Below are 15,616 nucleotides of genomic sequence, written 5' to 3'. Positions count from 1 at the left end.
TAAATAAATAAAATGCTTTAAGAAACAAAACAAAACAAAACAAAAAAAACCTCCAAAGGATGATCTTTAGGAAGAGTCTCCCAACCAAAATTTGCTTCCTACCCTAACTTCCTGCTGCATGGCTATGGAATCTTTCTGCTTTTTCTTTTCGTTGCTTTCATAATTGAACTTGAGTATACCCAAGTGATCTTTGGAGAAGAAAAAACTCCAACTGTTGAACTGGAACTGGACTAAGGATATGAATAGATAGTCCATCTACTTCTCTCCTTTACCCCTTTTTTGAAAGACAGGGCAGTTAAGGAAGCAGTTAGTGCTGAGGGCCTGGCAAGGAAGTAATGGTTTCCCAGACGGGAGAAATAGCTTCTGAAAAGAGCCGCTGACAACCAACCCCACAGTCCATTATTGCCCTATTTGGCTCACAATTTCTCTCAGACCTGTTGATAATACTTATTTTCCTTCTATAGAAGAGTCTTTTTTTCTGTGTTGAACCGAGGCTAAAATGATCTCAAAAAAGTGGATAAAGGCAGCTGTCCTGTGTTTCAGCACCATGATTTCACCTTCCAAAAACAGGTGGTAGTTACTAACTGCGGCAATCTCTCTTTCTTTAGCCAGAGACATATCTGAAGTTCAACAGCCAAATCTAATTGAAAAACATAGACTTTCCTTCATTCTGAATTTGACAGATTTATTACATAAGCAGGTAATCTTCCCTGTTGTAGTTAGAGGCATAAATATCCAGATGCTGACATTGTGAGACTTCCAAGTCAGAAGCTTAGGGGGTTATTTCTTATGGAAATAGCAGCACACCCCTTCCTTTCTGCATTTCACTCAATATGAATTATTTATAAGTATAAAATACTGAGATTTATTTTTCAACATGAACACACACGCACAAAAAGAGTGAGGAGAATGTATCATAAGCCGTTGAATTTACATATTTACAAATAGCTTGAGATCTCAAAGGATTCTTAAGTGAGAAAAACAAGACAATTTTAACATTATTTTTTTTTACGGAATCTTTCTACAGAAACTTCTGGGCAGCTCATCGGTGTAAACAGATTCACAGAGGAAATTAGTTCTTTGTACCAGAAGTGAGATCAGACAAGTGTTAGAAAGCATGGCAGGGCTTTTCATGTTTGTGTGGATGAAAGAAATAGGGAAAAAAAGAGCGTCTGAATCCTGTCACTCACTGTTAAGGCAAATTCTTCTTTTTCCAGTTATTTCATAGGGTTTTGATACAGGTCACATGAAAAATTCCTCCTCAGTTCCTGCCTCAATACTTCTGGAGCTGTGCAATGTGTTCCACAAGGGCCTCTGGTAATTTTGGTGCAGTGGACCCCTGGACCAAATTTTCAACACCTCAATAGGCTAGGAAGAGCTTGAGACTTGGGTGCTATTTGCCACAATCTTTATTTTAACAAGACCTTCGCGGAGCTTAACACAGATGGCACATTTTGGCAAACACCAGGATCAGATCCAACTAAAGTGAGGGGTACCAGCATCACAAAGTTCTCTGCTGGTTGCAGGGCCAGCAGTGGTAATGGTGCTGGCATTGGCTGGGGGGAAGGTGCATGACTGATGACAGTGATTGTGAACTGAAACTCCTCCTACCTCTCAACACTCTGTCACTCTGGCCAATGGCACACATTGCCTTATGGGTAGAAATGCTTACATTGGTATAAAAATCCTTTATAAATAGAATTCTGCAAAGCACTATAAAGCTGTCTTAAACTTTGTGCCTCTGAAGTACCAAGGTCAAGGGATCAAGCCTTAAAGTTTCAATATCTGATAGTTCAGAAGTCAATCAGAAATGAATTTGGCATATTAAACACCAGGGAAATTTATCTTGTAAAGTAGCAGGACCAACTTGCCTGGAGAGATTAAAGAGTTGAGATGCACTTATTTATAGGCTTTAAGATTCACTTTATAGACTTCTATTTGCTGCTCAGGCAGTGACTACCCTTCGAAGGAGATGTCACTTACCTAAAGTTTTCCTTCATTCTGGCGTCTTTGAGCCATTTCTTTCCAAGATGCCTGTATTCCTAACCTGGCCACCATGAAGCTCTACGAGGGATCTGAAATAAGCAGGTGAAGGTTAACATTAGAATTTCTCTGCCTAGATTATTTCTTCTTAAACAGAAGCAAACAAGGTGGTCAAGAAGGTAGGTGGCACAGTCAATTAATGACATTTCTGTCTTTGAGTTTTGTATTTAGGGTAAAAGTGGAATGGTACCCTCATGAGAAAAATCTAGAGGAACATCATCTTTAGGTGATGGCTGTCTTATTAGGGGGGCATTTGAAAAATTCAAAAACCTGTTTAGCAAAGTACGACGAGGACTATGGATGTCACTGTTCAAGAGCTGTGTGCAGGTGTGTGGAAGGTAAGGAATAATTGATACAGGTTTTGTTTTATGGTTAAATAGGACTTTCTCTCCTCTCCCTACAGTTTGATTTCCTGAATAAGAGCCAATATATAAGGTAGTGGGAAAAAAAACACCAATTAAATTAATTAATGCTCTAATAGACTAAATGCACATTGGGTTCTTGCTATGAGCCAAGGGACTTTTCTAAGGACTGATTGTATCAGTGAAGAAAGCAAGAAAGAAGATGTTCCTGCTTTTGTGAAATTTACATGTTAGTATAAGGATACAAAAAATACACATAACGGGTACATGCTATGCTATGTGATAATGTGGTTAAGTACTATGGAAAAAAATACAGCATAGTTATGAAGACTCCATTTAAGCAATAGTGTCTTTTGACATTCTCTGTCAGGTACAGTGTTATATATAAAAGATCCAACAGTCCTGATCTCTAAGGAGTGAGAGCCCCATGTTGTGACTGTCATACTCCAGTGCTGGCCAAGAAGAGGACTTGTGGATTGCCACTCAGGTTTACCTGGCCATGGAGCATATTCCTCATAGACCATGGCACTACTTCTCACTGTATGAAGATGAACTCTATAGTTCATCTCAATACAGTGTTCCAGGCAGTCTCCACTGGTGAATCAGAGCTGACCCGCAAGGGGAACCAGTCATGGTATGAAATTAGACACGTAACCCAACTATACTTCAGCCCAGCTTGCTCCTCTTTAAAGGAAGTGAGACAATGTTTTGAAAAGTTCTTACTAGTTCTGAAATATAGTACTTCTCAGGAGCATATGATATCTACCAAATGAATTGTATAGAAACTATCTAATATAGGACATCAGAATAAGGAAAAAAAAATCCTCATTTGCAGTTATAAAATTAGATTATCTCCTATCACTGTTGTTCCTATAATCTCTTTTCTAGAATATTCCTACAAGATATTCCATGGAAAATGTCTAAATTTTATCTCTTAAGGTTCCACACAGCACTTTAGTACATAAATGCTCAGGAAAAACAAAAACAAAAACAAAACTGTGCTTATTCTTATTCTTCAACTGGATTTCATGAATACAACATAGATAAGGTAGGATATGATTAAGAAGAGGACATCAGGAAAAATAAAAGTACAACCTGGAGGTTCTCTAAACACATCTGGGAATAAAGACTTAGGAAGCAGAATAGCAGAGAAGATGTAATGTTTCGTCCTCATGGCATTGTCATAGTCTGACCCTGTAAGGCTAATACTTTGGGTTTTTTTTTCATGTTTCACTGATGAGTTTTTATTAAAATTGTACCTTGTTCTTATACGTAAATTTAAAAAATTTTCTCTTCTCTTAGTATCCATATTGTTATCTTTTAATAATATCTATAAAAGCTTTCCTACAATTATTTTGTTACATATTAAATATCCTCCTAAAATCTTGTAATTTCTCTCCTATCTCTCTGTCCTAGATTCATGCCTTACCATCACTACCACTTTTTATGCATCTTTAATCCTTTATTCCAGAGAAGCATTAAGACCAAAAAAGATTTTCCTAGATCCACCATTTAAAAAAAGATTTAAAAAGGAAAAGCCAATGGCAATATTTGATATGATATTGAAGATTCTTACTAATGAGTCTTCCCTACTCTGGTACACATTTTTAGGTTAAAAAATAGACTGGAGTGGGCGCCTGGGTGGCTCAGGCCATTAAGTGACTACCTTCAGTGCAGATCATGATCCTAGGTCCTGGGATTAAGCCCCACTTCAGGAACCCCGCTCAGCAGGGTCCTGCTTCTCCCTGTCCCTCTGCCACTTGTCCTGTTCTCTCTCAGTCAAATAAATAAATAAAATCTTAAAAAAAAAAAAAAAAGATGAGACTGGAGAATAACTTCCACTTCAGATCAAGATGTAGTAGCAGTGAATAGATTTATCCTCCTGCCTAATTCAACCAAAAAGCTGGACAAAATATATAAAGCAATGGTTTAAAATATTGGTATGGGGCAAAGTAGGACAGGGGTCACTGAGGGGAAACAGAGATGTTCTATAACTGCTCCAAATTACTGTCAAGTCATAGCATGGGGTTGAAGGGTGATGGGATCTCAGCATAGTGGTTTCCCTGAGTTGAACAGGTGGAATAAGCAGTCAAAGGAGATGAAGGTGCTAAGAATCTGCCAGTGAGAGTACCTGAAAAGGAGAGAACTGCACAGAGAGGTCCCAGGGTCTTCAGTTTTCCCTTCAGTTTTCAGTTGAGTATGATTAAGTCCATGCCTGTGAGTGAAACCTCCTGTGGGCAGACAAAGAGCCACTCATAAGGATTAGATGAAACAAGGTCCAGAGATCACATCTGCTGGAGCAGTTAGCATCCCCATCAGCCTTAGTGGGACAACTTCACAATTCTCAGTGCATGAGCTAAAGTGCTCAGTAAAGTAATGACCAAACATTGAGGTAAAATTAGCTCCTGGATAAAGACAGTTCTAATCCCACCTGACAAATCCTTTAAAGCAAAATATTAAGTTATTTGCATGTAGCTTAATTGCAGAAGAGTTAATGAAGAGCAGAAAAATATTTATAGTAGTACAAAATTATCCAGCAAAGAATAAGGTAAATTTAACAATGTCCACAATCCAATAAAAAATTCTAAGCACACAGAGTAAGAGGAGAAAAGTCAATCAAAAATGATCCAAAAATGATGGGTGTGAGAATTAGAAAAGGACATTAAACGTTATAATAATTAGGGGCACTTGGGTGGTTTAGTCTGTTAAGCTCTGACTTCAGCTGAGGTCATGACCTCAGGGTCCTGGAATCAAGCTGGAGTCGGGCTCCCCACTGAGTGGCGAGTCTGATTGTCCCTCTCCTCCCTCTGCCCATCCCCCTGTTCATGTTCTCCCTCCCTCTCTCTTAAATAAATGAACAAATAAATAAATAAATAAATAAAATCTTGACAAAAAAGCTATAATAATTGTATGTTATATGTTAAAAAAGTAGATAAATTATGAAATATAGTAAATAGAGATCTAGAATATTTTTGAATATTTTTATTTTGAGTTAATTTTAAGTTTATATACAGTTATAGAAAATAACACAGTGAGATCCCATAGAGAAACTTTATCCTATTTACCCCAATGGTAACATATTGCAGAACTATAGTAAAATATCATAACCAGGACATTTGAGATTAATGTAGTCAAGTCTATCACCACAGGGTTATAACAGCATGTTATAGGCTCCTGTTATAGTCACACCCTTTTACCTCCCAAAACATCCTCTTTTAGCCCTAGTAACATCTGTTCTTCATATCTTTAATCCCATATTTCAAGAATGTTATATCAACAGAATTATATAGTTTTAACCTTTTAGAATTGGCTTTTCTCACCAAACTTAAATCTCTCAAGATTATCCAGGCTGTTGTTTATATCATTAGTTCATTCCTTTTCATTGCTGAGTACTGTTCCATGGTATGATTGTTAGAACAACTCAACCACTCATCACTGAGGAGCATCTCCGTTGTTTCCAGTTTGGGGTTGTTATGGATTAAACTGCTACAAACATTCATGTAAGAATTTCGTGTGACTATAAGTCTTCATTTTTCTGAGTTAGATGCCTGGCAGTGCAATTACGGCGTCAGATGACCAAACTGCCTGTTGTATGTTTAGTTATTTTAAAAACCTCCAAACTGCTTCCTAAAGAGGCAGTGCCATATTACATTTCTACTAGCAATAGATGAGTGATTCAGTTCCTTCACAACCTTATCAACTTTTGGAGTATTGATAGGAATTGTATATCAATTTGGAGAGAAAATCTTTCCCATGTTGAGTCTTCCAATCTATGAACATGGTACATCTCTTCTTTTATTTAGATCTTTGATTTCTTTCATCATGATTTTATATTTTTGAAGATTCAAATCCTGTACATGTTTTATTAGGTGTACACCTATGTATTTCATTTTTGTGTGATTGTAAGTGGTATTTTAATTTTAATCTTAGTTCATTGTTAAAATATAGAAATAAAATCCTGTAAATTTTCTGAATTTAATAGTTCTAAAAAAGGAGTTCTAAGATTTTTTTTGACAATTCCTTCAGATTTTCTATATAGAAAATCATGACATCTTGAAATAGAGAAGATTTTATTTCTTCCTTTCTGATCTATATGCCTTCTCCCCCAATTTCTTTTCTTGCTTTATTTCCCTGGCTAGAACTCCCAGCCTCATGATGAATAAGAGTGGTGAAAGCAGACACCATAATTTTTTTTCCAATCTTAGAGGAAAAATATGAGTTTTTCATCTTTAACTACAATCTTATCCATAGGTTATTTATAGGCTTTTTATCAGTTGAGGAAATTCCTCTCTATTCCTATTTTTCTGAGAGTCTTTATCATGAACAGGTACAATTGTGTGGAATACTTTTCTTACATCAATTGATATATCACATAGTTTTTGTTCATTCGAGCATTAAAATGGCTTCTTCAACTGATTGGCTTCCAAACACTGAACCAGGCTTGCATTATCTGAACAAACTTTAGTTTGCCATGCTGTTTTATTCTATTTTATATATTTCTCAGTTTTACTTGCTTAGATTTTTCTTTTATCCATGAGGTATGTTATGGTTGTCTTTTTGTAAGGCATTTCATTTTGGGGGGGTAATACTGACTTCATAAAATAAATATCCACTCCCTTTCTATTTTCTGAAAGAGACTGTGTAGAGCTGGTGTTAATTCTCCTTTAAAAATTAAATAGAATTCTCCAATGAAACCATCAAGGTTTTGAGGTTTATTTTTTTTTTGAAGTATATTTTTATTTTTAAACCACTTTCCTTAATATTTATAGAGATATTCAAATTATTTCATTTTTAATGAGTTGTGATAGTTTGTATTTTTTGAGGAATGGTTTCATTTCATCTAAATTACCAAATTTACATGTACTTAACTGTCTTAATAATCCCTTATACCTAGAAAATGTAATAACTACAAATTAATACTAGAAAAGTAAAGAAACTAATAAAAATACATCGTCAAGTCCCTGAATAAACATTACATCAAAGAAGATCATTGGGTGGCAAAAACAAACAAACAAACAAAAAAACCCACATGAAATGATGTTCAAAATTCTCAGTCATTGAGAAAATGGCAAATTTAAATCACAGGGAGGCAGCATTTAACCCTCAGCAGCTGGCTAAAATCAAAGACTGACTACACAAAGCACTGGTAAGAATATGTAGGAGCTTAAGAGTGGGAATGCTCATTTACACCTACTGAAAATGTAAGATGGTACAACTACTTTGGAAAACAGTTTGGCAGTTTCTTATAAATTTGAACATTTATCTATCATATGACCCAACCATTTTACTTCTAGATATTCATGCATTAGAAATGAAAACGTGTCTCCACACAAAATGTTGCACACAAATATTCATAGCAGCTTTGTGTGAAGCAACCCAAATATGCATCAATAGAAGAATGGATAAGCACAGAGTGATATGTATCTACACACTGGAACACTACTCACACACAAAAAATCCACTATTAGTCCTTACATTAACACAAAAGCATTTCAAGTTAATTATGCTGTGTAAAAGAAGCTAGTTAAAAAAAAGTAAATATTGTATAATATCATTTATATAGTGTTCTAAAATCCAGATTAATTTCTACAGACTGGAAGTACCTCAATGATGGTTTGTGGATGATGGCAGTGGGCGGGGAAGATTAGGGATGGAGGGATTACAAAAAGATACAAGAAATTTAGGGTGATGACTATGTACATTGACTTGACTGTAATAATTATTTCCTCTGTGTGAAAATATTAAATTAAATTTAATCAAACTGCACAATTTTTAAAATTTTTTAGAGAGAGTGTGTGTATGCTAGTGGTGGTAAAGGGTGGAGGGGAGAAGGGGCAGGTGGAGAGGAATAGAGAGAATCTGAAGCCAGCTCCATGCCCAGCACAGAGCCCAATGTGGGCCTCTATCCCAGGACCCTGAGATCATGACCCAAGCCAAAATCAGAAGTTAGAAGCTCAACTGACTGAGCCTCTCAGGTGCCCCAAACTGTACAATTTTAATGTGTACAATTTATAACATTTTAATTATACCTCAATATAGCTGTTAAAAACACTAGAAATAAAGAAGAGTACTTCAGGTTAGGAGCTTCAAAAGTTATTAATAAAAAAAATAAAATACAAGTTTTAATCCCTAAAGATTAACACTCTAATTATCCTAAGACAAAACATCATGTAAGTAACACCTACAAGAGAGGCTGGTCATACTTTCATTGAGTATTGTGATACTGTGATATTTGCTTTGTGGGTCTTTTTTTTTTTTTTTTTTTAACTTGGATAACAGCAAGATACAAACATGAGGATGGAGGGTCTTGAAGAAAATTTTACTGAAGATGATATTTTTATAGTCTGGCATCAGACTTTGACACATGTATTCTCTGTCAGCAACTTAACAAAGTTGGTAACATTCTTAACACACCATGAATGGCTTGTCGATCAGTGTTTCAAAGTATAGGGAAGGCTGAAAGATTTCAGATGAGATTAAAAAAAAATGCAACTGAACTTGTGAAAGCAGCATTATCACATTTTTATTTCAAAGATTAGCCATGAAAAAAAGCTAGTCTTTATCCAAAGGGTTCTATTAACTAGGTTTCAAAATGATATATATTTTTAAATAGCCCATAAAACTTCTACCTTTAAAGGCTGTTGGGGAGTCCATCTTACATTTCTATAGAGAATATTTTTCTTTTAAAAGGAAAGTTCTTTTGAAATTAGATATGATATTGTTAACTGAAAATATGAATACATATTTTGAGTACCCATAAAATAAATAATAGAAGATAAACCCTATAAGCCAAGCTCAATACTATTCATGCATTTGAGGATAGACTTTAAACTAAATTTCTTTGGAATCATGTAGAATAAAGTGATTTCCTCTGCCAAACTGACCCCATATTCTCCCATAGTGCATTTCACTGGCTGTACATTAAAGCTGCCTAGTAAATGTTTTCCCTTCAGTTATTAGCAACTTCACTTTCTTCCACAAAGATTTTCATAAGTCCCTAAATCATTACCCTCACCTAATGGCTCCATCTCTTCCATATCCAGATGGTCTCTGTATTGGGCTGGAGGAATACAACCCTAGCAAATTAAATGAATCTTAGTACCTGAAGAAGTGATTTTATGCAATTCAGGACTCCCATAATTCTTTCTCAACGTGTTAGCCCTCTTCATACATCAATGATTCAGTGGGATTCTCAGTTTTTTAAATCTATGTAAACAAAACAAAACAAAACAAGGGGTGCCCAACTAGCTCTTGTTAGAGCACTAGACTCTTGATCTTGGGGTTGTGAATTCGAGCCCTATGCTGGGTGTAGAGATGACTTAAAACAAAACAAAAAGAAAAGAAAAAAAAAAAAACCCTGTCTAACATTTGATAGCTCCTTGCCCTAAGGCAACATTTCTTAAAGTACACATTAATCATCTACATCAGACTTTATCAATCATTTCTAATCACAATATGCTGATTTCTAAATCTATCTCTAGTCTCAAAGTCATTGCCTATGTTTAAGTAGGATGGAGGTATAATTGGGCATGCTCAAGTCTGTTGTCCTAGGAAGCTGAATTCATTTTCTCACGTTCTCACTGTTGGCCACAGTTACTAAGGGCATTTTAATGTCAGAGAGACCACTGTGCATTTTGGTGCCAAGGATATTAATTCAATTGAAAATGAAACTTAAGAGGGGCCCTTGGGTGGCTCAGTGGATTAAGCATCTGACTCTTGATCTCATTTCAGGTTCTTGGTCTCTCAGAGTCATGAGTTCAAGCCCCACATTGGGCTCCATGCTGGGCATGAAGTTCACTTAAAAAAATAAATAAATAAAATGTGGCAGCAGGAAGGGAATCCATAGTTCTTAACATAGTTTTGAATGAAGTAAAACAAGAACATGATTCTTTAATGTCCATCACATTTTCTTTTAAGATTTTACTTATTTATTTGCCTATTTACAAATAGGCAGAAAGGCAGGCAGAGAGGGAGGAAGGGAAGCAGGCTCCCCACCAAGCAGAGAGCCCAATGTGGGGCTTGATCCCAGAACCCTGGGATCATGACCTGAGCCGAAGGCAAGAAGCTTTAACCCACTGAGCCACCCAGGCGCCCCAAGTCCATCACATTTTTTGAAAGTGCTCCGGGTAAGTATGAAATGATAGTAAAACAGTGCTGGACTATGAGTTGTCTCATGTATGAACTGGATAATGCTGTAGAAAAGGAGAGAAAATGTGATAATGAGTGGAAAGATAGTTTAGAATACTTTAAGACTCCCAAAATGACACATTTTCGAAGAGTGAGATTTAAAAATGTCCTTTTCCCTGTCTTATTCCAAAGATTAATTTTTAATCTTCATATTCATGTTTTTTTTTTTTAACACAAATTCTGTTTCATTCATACAAATGGCAGGTCTCTGCACTCAGCCACTGTAGTTAACAAAAGCTTGGACTATGGATCAAGATTATAACTCAGTCTCAGCTCTTCCATTTAAAACCATTTAACTTTGGCTTTTTTATTTCAACCAGTCTAGTTCTAACTTTTCACAACAGTAAAATAAGGGTGTATATTGTTTCCTAGAGTCATGGTAAGGACGAGGTATGTCACTATAGAAAAGCAACTACAACAGCCCTTGGTATTGTAGACACTCATTCACTCTTAGTTAATTGTAGAGCTGTTGTCTCCTTCTTTGTGCAGCATTCTGTAATGACAATGGAGAGAAGAACTTCGTGACTGCTACTTTTATCTTATATGAAAATCTGTAGTTGTGAACTAGATTTCAAAAGATAAACTGAAATAATGGCTTTTTTCCCCTCCTGATAATGATACTGAATATGCTGCAGATAAACATGAATGATTGCAAAACTGTGCTTGACTATTGTTTGCTTCATGAATAAGTACCCAGTGAATGATGGTGTCTCCTTAACTTGTGTTATATATCCAGGATCACAATTAGAGCTGAGGTTGAATATTTTAACTGGAGAATTTGGAGCTATTCTAGATGCTTTCTGATATTTAGTGCATAAAGATACATTAAGAAATGTTATGGGTTTAATTCATGCCCCTACAGTGCCCAATTTAAAACTCAAACCAGAAATCAGAGTTTATTATTTATACCATAATTCTCATACTTGATACCTAGAAGAAATAGTTTTTCTTCCACCGAATAGGGAAAAAAATAATTTTTCTTTTAAGTATCCATGGTCCAAAAACTTTAGGCCTTGGCTAGACACAATATAAGGATGTACTATTTGGAAAGTGATTATACTAATTTAATTTTGTAAGCACCAGGTAAAATGTATCCTCTGCTTGTTAGGTGCTTTCATTATTTTTGCAAATCGAGCAACCCCCCCCCTTTAAAAAAACAAACAAACATAAAGGAAGCAGTAATCGCCTTTCCAACTTAAACATGAGAAGTCCTTACACCACCACTTTATGGTATTAACCAGCTTTGCTTTAAAAAAAAAAAACAAAATACAAATGTACATTACTGGCTTTCATCATAGCACTACCTCCATCGCCTTTTTTTTTTTTTTTTTAAGATTTTATTTACGTATTTGACAGAGAGAGAGTACAAGCAGGGAGGAACAGAGCGAAAGGTAGAAGCAGGCTCCACACAAGGCAAGGAGCCCAAAGCGATCCTAGGACCCTGAGATCATGACCCAAGCTATTGACAGCTGCTCAGCTGATTGAGCCACTCAGGGGCCCTACTACCTCCATCTTCTGAAATACTTTACCTCAAGGTTTGACAATTTCATGTCCCTTTTCTATTAATGTTTACTTTTCCTTAGCCTCTTAAACACAATGTCTTGGCCAAATGTCATGACCATCACCTCTTTACACTGATGCCAGGTAAAATAATGTTTAAGAATTAGCAAAATTAATATCACTCCCTAAAGTTAATATATTATTCTAGCTTTTTAGCGCTTCTCCAATGTCTGATAGAGATACTAAAGTTTTGTCAATGTTTTGTCTTATTTATTATACAAGTCATGGTTCAATGACTTGTATAATACAAATATAATATAATATAATATAATATAATATAATATAATATAATATAATATAATATAATATATGTAATATAATATATGTAATATATTCAATATAATACATTATATAATATAATGTATAATATAATATAAAATCACATACAAATCAACCTGAAATCATTACAAAATAAACTTGAAATATTTTGATAAACTAAATATGTAACATGTAAGAATCACCCTGGATAGTTTTACTGTTTACATGGTAATCTACTATTATTTACATGGAAATCTACAAAAAAAAAAAAAAAAAAAAAAAAAAAACAGCAAGCCTGGGCTGCTATCTTTCAAAGAGTCTGCTTTCAAGGTTGGCTGTCAGCTAACTCTTGGCTAGCTTCTGGAACTTTCCCTAACTGATAGGGTTGTTTTCTTATGCTTGTACATACAACATGATTTATCATTAACATTTCCTGGAAGTCTGGAATTTTGCTAGTTGCTAGCAGAGAATATAGTATATGTGACCTGCCTCAACTGGGCTTCTCTGGGCAGAAACATCACACACACACACACACACACACACACACACACACACACTGCTGCATTTTTGCTACTAGAGGCTAGAGGGAGAATGTGCTCTGTGTGACTGCTTATAGGAAAGAGAGAACATGGGAAGGTGAATGTGTATTTAACCAGACAACTCCTGTATTCTTTCTCTTACAGAACCAGCTGTGTCTTTGTACTGTGTTGATGTAATTTTTACCTCCTTGCTGACTTCTGACTTTTTTCTAGCAAATCACGGAACACATGGGTAGTCTTGGAGACCCCCCAAAAGAGTCATCTAATTATATAAAATACTAATTAGTATGAAATAAAATAGTAAAAGTTGCCTTTTTCAAACACTCCAGAAACAACATCTCTTTTCTCATAGCACATATGTTACTTTGCTGCTTAAAAATCTGTCATCACTATGCACTGTGTTTAAGATCCTAATTCTTCATAAACATCTACCATTTTCCTCCCCAAACTCCTCTCAAATTCCCTTGTTCCCTTGCTCCCTAGAATTTGGCCATCTTCTCCACCCTAGAAGAGAATCACGCATTATATCCAGTCACCAAATGGACCTGCTTCTCTCCTCCATGCTCCTAATGCCGTTACAAGTCCATTGCTCAGCCATAGTTCCTACAAATCACTTAATCTGAGGCACAGAAATGTGGGCATTGGATAATCTCCAAATTTGGTACTTTCTTCATAATTATTTATGAGCCATAAGATGCCTGAAACTAAGTTTAGCTGGCAATTCCTTTATAAACCATTTCAGTGGGTATGCTGTTTGCCAAAATTTCAGTATACACAATTCTTATCACTTAAGATGTGTTGACTGATAATAAGGTCACCTTTGACTACATATGACTGAAACGACAAGGGTATTTATTACAATTTACCTACCAAGAGCTTTGGGATAGGCAACTTCCAGGTCTGCTCAGGAGCTCTGCAGTATCAGACTACTGAAGTGACATTTCTGCATTTCTCTTAGCCTTCCCCTTTTAGCTGCAATTTGGCAGCTGCTATCACAGACATCACACAACTAACTGTATTCACACAGAAACCAGGGGTTAGGTGATGTGTTGGTAGTAAAATAGATTTTTCTTCACAGGCTGGCTCTCTCTTTTATCAGAAAGCGGAATGTTTCCCACAAAAGAACAGCTGGCTTCTCTTATAATGCATTATTGGCCAGAAGTAATTGGCATGCCATCACTTATAGCAATCCTGGTGAAAATAAATAGAAGTCACAAGCCTGGCTCAGACCAATCATAACTTGATCCCAATGATGGCAGGAAAGACTTCAGCAAGTTGATACTAAATGAAGCAGGAATTAGTTAGCAGTAACTATTGGATAGGTCAGTGGTTAATCTAGAGTACTAATTAGAACACAGATCTGGAGGGCCAACCACCTATTTCTGCTTTAGTTAAGTCTCACGTGGAACCCGAGAACCTATTTCTAATGACTTCCTACGTGACACTGCTGCTGCTGCTTTGGTAGGCAAACGTCAGCCTCGACCACACAACTCCATGGGTTCCAGTTGTGGTCAAGTGTTATCAAGTTATTTACACAGTTAGGTAAGGATTAGTGCTGATATCATATACTGATATAGACAAGGTTTACACTTTGATCTCCCATACTAATGTAGGCAAGAGTTAGTACTAGCCCATCAATCAGAGTAGGAATATAAATTGCATCAATTCCAGTTGTCATAGTTTTAAAATCAATTTTGTGATGCGCTTCATCATGTCAAACATATAAGGGAATAAACTATAAAAAAAAAAAACCTCTTTCTTTGTGCAAAACAAATCAACTCTTTAAGTCAAAATATTGGCCAGTCCAGATCATTCAAAATAATAGGAATTTGCTTACGAAATTTAAATGTTACATAGTATTATATTTTTCTCCAAACACCTGAATGCATAAAAATGGGAAGGTTTAAAATGTTTTACATTTTCTAAAAATATTACATCCTAGGAAATAGAATCTTGACATGGGTTAATGTCAATCCAAATAGAGGGCTGGAAAATTAGCCTGTTGAATACACTTTTATCGGTGGAGATTAAGAAAATTGACATATCATGTTGAAGAGACCCCAGAACATATGCAAAAAAAGAAAGATTTGAATACATTACATAGAATAACTTTTGAAATACAGTAGGCAGATATGAATGTAGCAGGTAACATTATTGAAAAGTGTCTATTGGTGCCATATGCTATTGATATGGACTTGTTGATTTACTATGTATCTAGGGGGGCAATAATGTCCTGTTATATGTTTGTAAACAATATATAGAGGCAAAAATTTTATCTGCATGAAGTGTCTAAGCAATAAAGAAAGGTGCAAGGAAAGGGATATTTCAATGGCCATAAGCCCAAACACTATGATAAAGAGTTTGCACATGGCCTGCAGTAGATGGGAAAGACTCCACAGAGGAAAGTTCTGTCTCAGGTTACTCATCATAAAGGGAAAGGGAAGGAATTTTAAGTTAGGATAACAGAGGGGGGTAAGAATATTAAAAAGTTGGAGAATAAAAAAAAGTTGGAAGTTTGATTCTAGGGTGAGAATTTTAAACAATTAAGAAGTGTACTGGCTTTTGATCTCATTGTTTTATCCTGGTGACCTTCAGATGTGAATAAACAAGCCTAGGACAAAAACTGATTCAACTAAGCATTTTCACAGGGTAGATTTCTGAGGTTAG

The sequence above is a fragment of the Mustela erminea genome, chromosome 8, assembly GCF_009829155.1.
Source record: "Mustela erminea isolate mMusErm1 chromosome 8, mMusErm1.Pri, whole genome shotgun sequence".
Lineage (NCBI taxonomy): Eukaryota > Metazoa > Chordata > Mammalia > Carnivora > Mustelidae > Mustela > Mustela erminea.
Note: the sequence above shows the minus strand (reverse complement) of the source record.